Genomic DNA, 6,823 nt, shown 5'->3' with positions numbered 1-6,823 from the left:
AATGGCGCGTGAGAGAGAGCAAAACACAACCTTTTATTTTATGAGACTGAGAAGTGTAAAAATGTTTTTGGTTAATTTTGAGACCGTGGCAGCGCTAATTACACTGTGGCGGGCCGATAGAGTATAGTCAATTAATGGGAAACACTGAATGTCCCTTACTTCAGCTAGCAAAGTCTTTCTCAGATGCCATGTTTGTTGTTTACAGAAGCGTGGCGGGGATTATGTTGCTACAGGGATGCTGCTTTCTGATGAGCTGCACATATATGAAAGTAAAGTGTACACCGCTTATCCATTACATTTAAACAGGAACCCAGCTTTCTCACAGTAAGATTCTTACAATATTCCCCTTTTTAGTGTGAATCTGAATGAACTAACAGAACCGTTTGCTCAACAAATGTGATCAACTTGTGTCTGCACTCAACAGCGCCAACCAGTGCATTCTGTTATAACTGCCAGTTTTAGTTAGTATATTGAAGATTTAACATGCATCTCAATGTATAATATGGCCAGCAAAGCACCACTTTGCGAAATTCAAATAGTATTTTTACTATTTGAATAATTATTGCATAATGAATATTCGACTACTCGTCCACATCCCTAGTGATTATCATAGATAAGTGATGTATTTTAATAGTTGGCATGCAGTGTTCATTATAATGGGTCATAGGTTTTGCATCTCGGTACTCAATACTCCCTACTTGTGAGTACTTCTAAACGAGCTACTCTTTTACTCTTACTTGAGTAGTTTTTAGGACAGCTACTTTTACTCTACTCATACTACATTTTTTGGGAAGTAACTACTTCTACTTGAGTAGGATTTTTCAGTAATCTTTCCACCCCTGCTAGTTAGTGTTAACTTTTTACCAAAACTAGGTAGGTTAGGATTCCTTAAATGTAAAAATTAGTTTGTATTGACACAGTCTTCTCATGCTAAGTATCGTATCATCTGCTGGGTGTGCTGCTGTGTGCCTGGTGAAGAGCCTCCATGCTCACGGGCCGAACAAAAAGCTAATTTGGAAGTGGAGGGGAGCCCTTATCACCTGCAATGAGGGGCTGTCAAAGCTTTGCGGCCAATGGAAAACCTCTCCAGAGACACAGGATGTCAAGTACCCAATAGAACATCTTCATACAGTGCCACTTTCCTACCCTGCAAAACCTGTGCTGTATTAAAGAAACAGTTTACCCAAAAATGAAAATTAATTTACTCACCCTCATGTTATTCCAAACCTGTATGACTTTCTTCTGTGAAATGCAAAAGGAAAATGTTTAATGAATTTTCCAGTCCATCTATTCAAAGCATTTGCACTTAACGTGAGGAAAAATATTTTCATTTTTGGGTGAAAAAGGAACATTTTCTTATTCCTTTAACGTAATTCTCAGGGATGCTGTTGTCAGAGTTTCTACTTTCAGTGCTTACCCAAGAACAATTTGTTCAAGTGATTTTGTTTTCTCAGTGTTATATGTATTATTGTTTTACTATTGTAAAGCATCATTAAGCTCTGGAAAGGCACTATATAAATTAAACATATTATTATTATTATTATTATAAACATATTATTATTATTATTATTATCTAAACTTTTATCCTTTCAAACTGGCCCCAGATCCAGAGAGCTCAGGTCCAGCCAAAATGTTAAACAATGTTCTATCTGGACTGTAATGTATGGGTTACCCCTAGAATGCAGGGCCAATAAGAGAAATTACAATGGAGAGAGTCAGACTGGAATAAATGAGTGAATGAAGTTGCATGATTTGCATTAAGAGAAGTCAGACACATCTCGCTCGTACTCTTGATCAGATCATTAACAGTTAGTAGATCAGTTCAGTTCTGCACTCACTACATGGAATTTATGAAAGTGTGGTTGTCACATTTTGTTGTTAATTTAGTTCTAGAATTGTCTAGGATTGTCATTCCTGTAAATTACTGAACTTTGTGTGTACAGAACAGGAATAAGCACTCAAAAGTGAATTTACAACCGTATTTAGTTGCAGTGTGTACGTGGTCATAGTGACCAAGGCTGTCAAGCTCCAAAAAGTACAAAACAGATGTGTGTGTATGTATATATATATATATATATATATATATATATATATATATATATATAAAAAATAACACCATAAAAGTAGTCCTTACAAGTACACCTGCATTTTGTTGACATCAATGTCATCAAACCTGGCAAAATGCTTCTAAAATTCCCTGCACACTTCCTACGAATTTGAAGAACAAACATGTGTAATGTCATTTAGAACAAATTCTGGCCAAAATGAAGGTGTTTTTGCATTCATTTCAGTGGTTCGTAACAGCTTGCCTTGGCGAATTTTAAACATTCTTACTGGCTGCTAAATAGTTTCTCACTGCCATTGGTCCATGTCATAGGTAGGTGTGACCTGGAGCTCAACCTATTTTGAGGCTCACAGCTAATTTCACTTACATTATTCCGTCAGTTAAGATCAGTCAACATGAAAACACCGGCATGCAGACTTATTGGGGAGGTGGTGCAAATTTACCGATATCTGCACAATTGTTGACACAGAGACATTTTCCCATTTTTTGGTTTTTGTCTAATTAGTCAACAAAAGGAATCAAATCTACACTCATGTGCCATCTGCAGCCATTCACACAAGATATGGCTATAATAATAATTTTGTCTGTATTTTATCCATTAATATTCTTTTATACACCTGTCTTTGCAGTAGTAACAGTGTCATCTTAAATTACAATAACAGAATGTAATCAGTGTATATTATGTCCACTTAGAGTTTTAATACATTCATGCTATTAATTCAAAATGTAAACAACAAATTACGCTTACTGCATCTATATTATTTTAAATCATCACTGAGTGGTTAAAAACATCTTTAACTGATATCATGTGAATTCTATTAATAGAATAAAGGCATGAAGTCATTGATAACACATTTTAATGTCATATTATTTGATGTTCTACATAAAGTCTAGAGTGTCCTCATTTAAATTTACTGTTAGATTACTTGCGTAACCCCTGGTCTCTGTTAACAGTGAGGGTAACGTCTCAGGCATGATAGGCCATGGAAGCACCAATGACACCACGTCTGTCCAGAGGGGAGACCAATTACAGCTTAAAAAAATCAGCTGTAACTCTCATTCTAAGCATGCTCTCCCCATGCATATGCAAGTGAGATTCCTCACTCTGTTATCAGTCAGAGAAGTCTTGTAAAAGGCAATACAATTGAAAGACGAATAACTAACCTTAGGAACAAACCAGGATTAGGCACCAGCGTAACCCTACTGCCACAAGGGCTAAAACATAAACATTCAGGGTGAACCGACAGTGCAAGAAGGTCACTTTGTGGAAACTAAAGCGAGAAAAAAATCTGTCTTCGGAGTGAGGAGCTTAACATGAACACTTGTTGTACAAGTGTGTTAAGCACCAGACAGGTCCCATGCTGGGATCAAAGGCTTAACAGTCTGCCGCAAACGCCACAGACCCCTCAAAAACCTACATAAGGTGCTTGCCTGCTGATACTTTATCAAACCCCACATGGCAAGCCAAAATTGCAGCCAAATACACCTTGTGGTGTATAGTGGAGAAGGCTTTATTTCCATCCAACAAACTGCAATAAGCAAATATGTAACCCACTGAGCATTCCGGTGAAATATTTGCCCGCTCACTTGTGACAGGAGATCCCTGCATAATGGTTGGGGCAGCGATTCCCCTGTAGGAGTTGACAATCTTCGCTAACCATAACTTCCCGGCCAAAGAGGGGATAATAATAGGAGAGAGAGCCCACAGCTTGTTTGGCCATGGATAAGCCAGCCCATTCACACCCAAAAGCGCATTGTTGTGCTTGAGTGAGAAATACAGCAAACAATGCAAGTTTGCTTGTGAGGCAAGGAGATATGCCATATCTCTCATATATCTAATTGACCATGTTCAGAGGAAATCTGCATTCTCCGTACAGAGGCTTTCTTGAGAGGAGATCTGCCTCCATGTTTAGTGCACCCGTTTAGTGAGTTGCATGCAGTGAGCTGAGGTGCGCACTGCTCCATACAATCAGCTTGCGGGCTAAATTATGAAACTGAAGAGATCATGTCCTCCTCTGATAATTGTTGCATGCTACGACTGTCCTATTGTCCATTCTGAACAGAACATGACAGCCACGCAGCCATGGCAGAAAGTGTTTCAGGGCTAGAAACACTGCCAGTAGTTCGAGGAGGTTTATGTGGGAGCCGGTGTGAACAGAGGCTGTTTACAGAGCTGTCTGGTAGACCGCTCCCCAGCCCAACAGAGATGCATCCATCGTCACCACCCTTCTTGAAGACACAAACCCCAAAGGGGTGTCGGTTTTGAACCACGCAGGGTCCCTCCACTGAAGGAGAGCATTCATGCACTCCGCTGATATAGTTATCATGCGGGCAAGATGGCAGCACAGACACAACCGCAATGTGGCCACAACAGCAACGTGGCCACCCAGCACTGAAAATCTCTTATTTTCAATAGACTGAGTGGAACTACAGCCACAAATTGAAGCCATCATGCCCGGCAGATTTATTCAGGTCTGAATTGCACTGAAATCCACAGGGGAACACTGGGGAACTTGTGCTTTCTTTTCTCAGACCATTTGCTTCCGGTAGCTTTGGGATTTTTGCAGTTTTGAGCATTTGTGGTACTGCTGGCAGAAATCCACTGAAACCAGTGTTGGGGATGAACAGAACTGGCCTAAACACAATTTTGAACCACATTTTCACCTGAAATCTACATCTTTCATTTCTTTGCGGGTGGGCAAATGGATGGGCTAGACTCGATACACAGAGAACTCTGTCCGTCCCTCTGCTGCAGAGACTGAATTCAAGGTGTCCCTCTTATTTTTGTTAGAAGGGTTAACAGACCTGGATTTTGCAGTAGCTGGCATAAATTACTGTTTTCCCCATGGTTTTGCAATTGAAGCTGTAGGGGAACAAGCTCAGCACTCTGAGGTTTTGCAGTCCTGGGCGCTTTCACAAATCTCCTGTTCTGAAGTGAGGGAGCCGGTCGTGAAGGGGCAGGAGGACACGAAGATTGCTTATGTGGCAGACAGACATCAAATGCCTCTCCTTCTTTCTTCTAAAGGTTGCATCTCTGTCTCATTGCCATAACCACTAGGTCGAACAAATCTTTCAGAATAACCAGGGCATCAAGAAAATTTTATTCCTCCCTGTCCCGGAGGCTCAACAGATTAAGCCGGACCACAAGAGCCATTGTCCAGCCACTGCTTTTAACCACACTTTTGGTTTTAATGCGCATTTTGATATATATAGTATATAGAAGAGTTCCATTTTCCCAGGAATGGAGGGGCTGGCAGAGGAGAGAGTGGTCCACCTGTTTGGATGCAGGTAGTGAGCCACTGATTGGTCAACCATGGGCAGGTTAGAGAGCCCAAGCTCTTCCATACTGCTTACATCCAGTGAATGTGATGTTTCATTTCTGCTACAAGCGCTGGCAAAGCAGACAGCAGATGTTTAGCTGGACTAGGGTGGGAAGGGAACTTTTTCCCATCATAAATGTCCCATTTAAATCCTGGGTGCTAAGATTAGCCACGGCACACCTACAAACCTCCACTAAATTACAGTCTCACCATCATTGACAACTCGCATCTTTGCATGCGCATTTTTGAAAGAGAACTCTAAATGCCTCCACCAGTGGTGTGGCCAGTATCTGAATGTTCGCAAACACTATGTTGTTGCTAAGCTGTTTTGAACTTCTTTTTGGCTCTGAGCAAAGAACAAAGAACTTCTCCCTGAGTTTGCTGGGGCCTTGTAAGTGCTATATTTGAAATGAATGAAAGACCAAATTAGATTTGTGAGCTGAGGTGGATGGGAAGTAAATTACTAACATTTTGTCTTTGTGAAAAGAAGAGAAAAAAATGCTTATGAACAACGTTATGGTGGAGGACATAATGACCCAGTAATCAATGGAGTCACATGCTGTAATGCAGTTTCCCTCTCTCTTTCTCTCTCACCCTCACTCACTTCCACTAAAGATTATCTTTCCTGTACATAGGAAAAACACTTGATGGCTGTGTTGTTTATCTTTACTGTTGTGTTGCCAGGAGCCCAAATTGGGCACAAAAGAAACATCTGCCACTAGATTCCATCTCAGAACAAACTAGAATTTTACCACATAAATTACTCTGGTCATATATTCACACATTCAGCTGTTTGTTGATTTTGAGCAGCACATATTCAGTTTAATCCAGTCTGGTTGGAAATAGGAAATTACTTCCCTATCATTTAATCAGTATTATGACAGCTGACAGGCACAATGCTATCCATTCCGCTTTTACTTATGCAATGCCAAGAGTCTTTTTACCAGACCCCCTCACCCCACACACACACACACATTGTGTTTTCTCTTTCTCTGTGAATTCTGATCTGAAAGCATTCCTCCCATTTCTCTCTCACACTCTGTCACATATTATCTCCACTGACACACTATCTCACCCCAACCAGACAACAGAAGTGGAGGTGCAGGAAAGAAAAGCCAGATAAAACTGTTTATTTGCTGACAGTAATCCACATGAGATGCTTTTTGTTCTTTATTAAATTGTTCACAGATTCTCTAAGCATTGAAATCTCAGTCCATTGACCACATAAATAATAAAATTGTAATCTCTGACACAACATTTTTATTTATTCAATATATATATATATATTTATATATATTTTTTAAGACAGTTGTTAACTAAATATTTTAAACGAACATGCATCAACATTGAAAACTAGGTCGTTATTAAATCTTTGTATCTATTTATAAATATTGGAATTTCAGTTTGGAGGATAAAATTCACAAATATAAATAAATAT

Source organism: Xyrauchen texanus, chromosome 4 (assembly GCF_025860055.1).
Source record: "Xyrauchen texanus isolate HMW12.3.18 chromosome 4, RBS_HiC_50CHRs, whole genome shotgun sequence".
Taxonomy (NCBI): Eukaryota; Metazoa; Chordata; class Actinopteri; order Cypriniformes; family Catostomidae; genus Xyrauchen; species Xyrauchen texanus.
The sequence above is the reverse complement of the archived record's forward strand: the minus strand, read 5'-3'. Positions refer to the sequence as shown.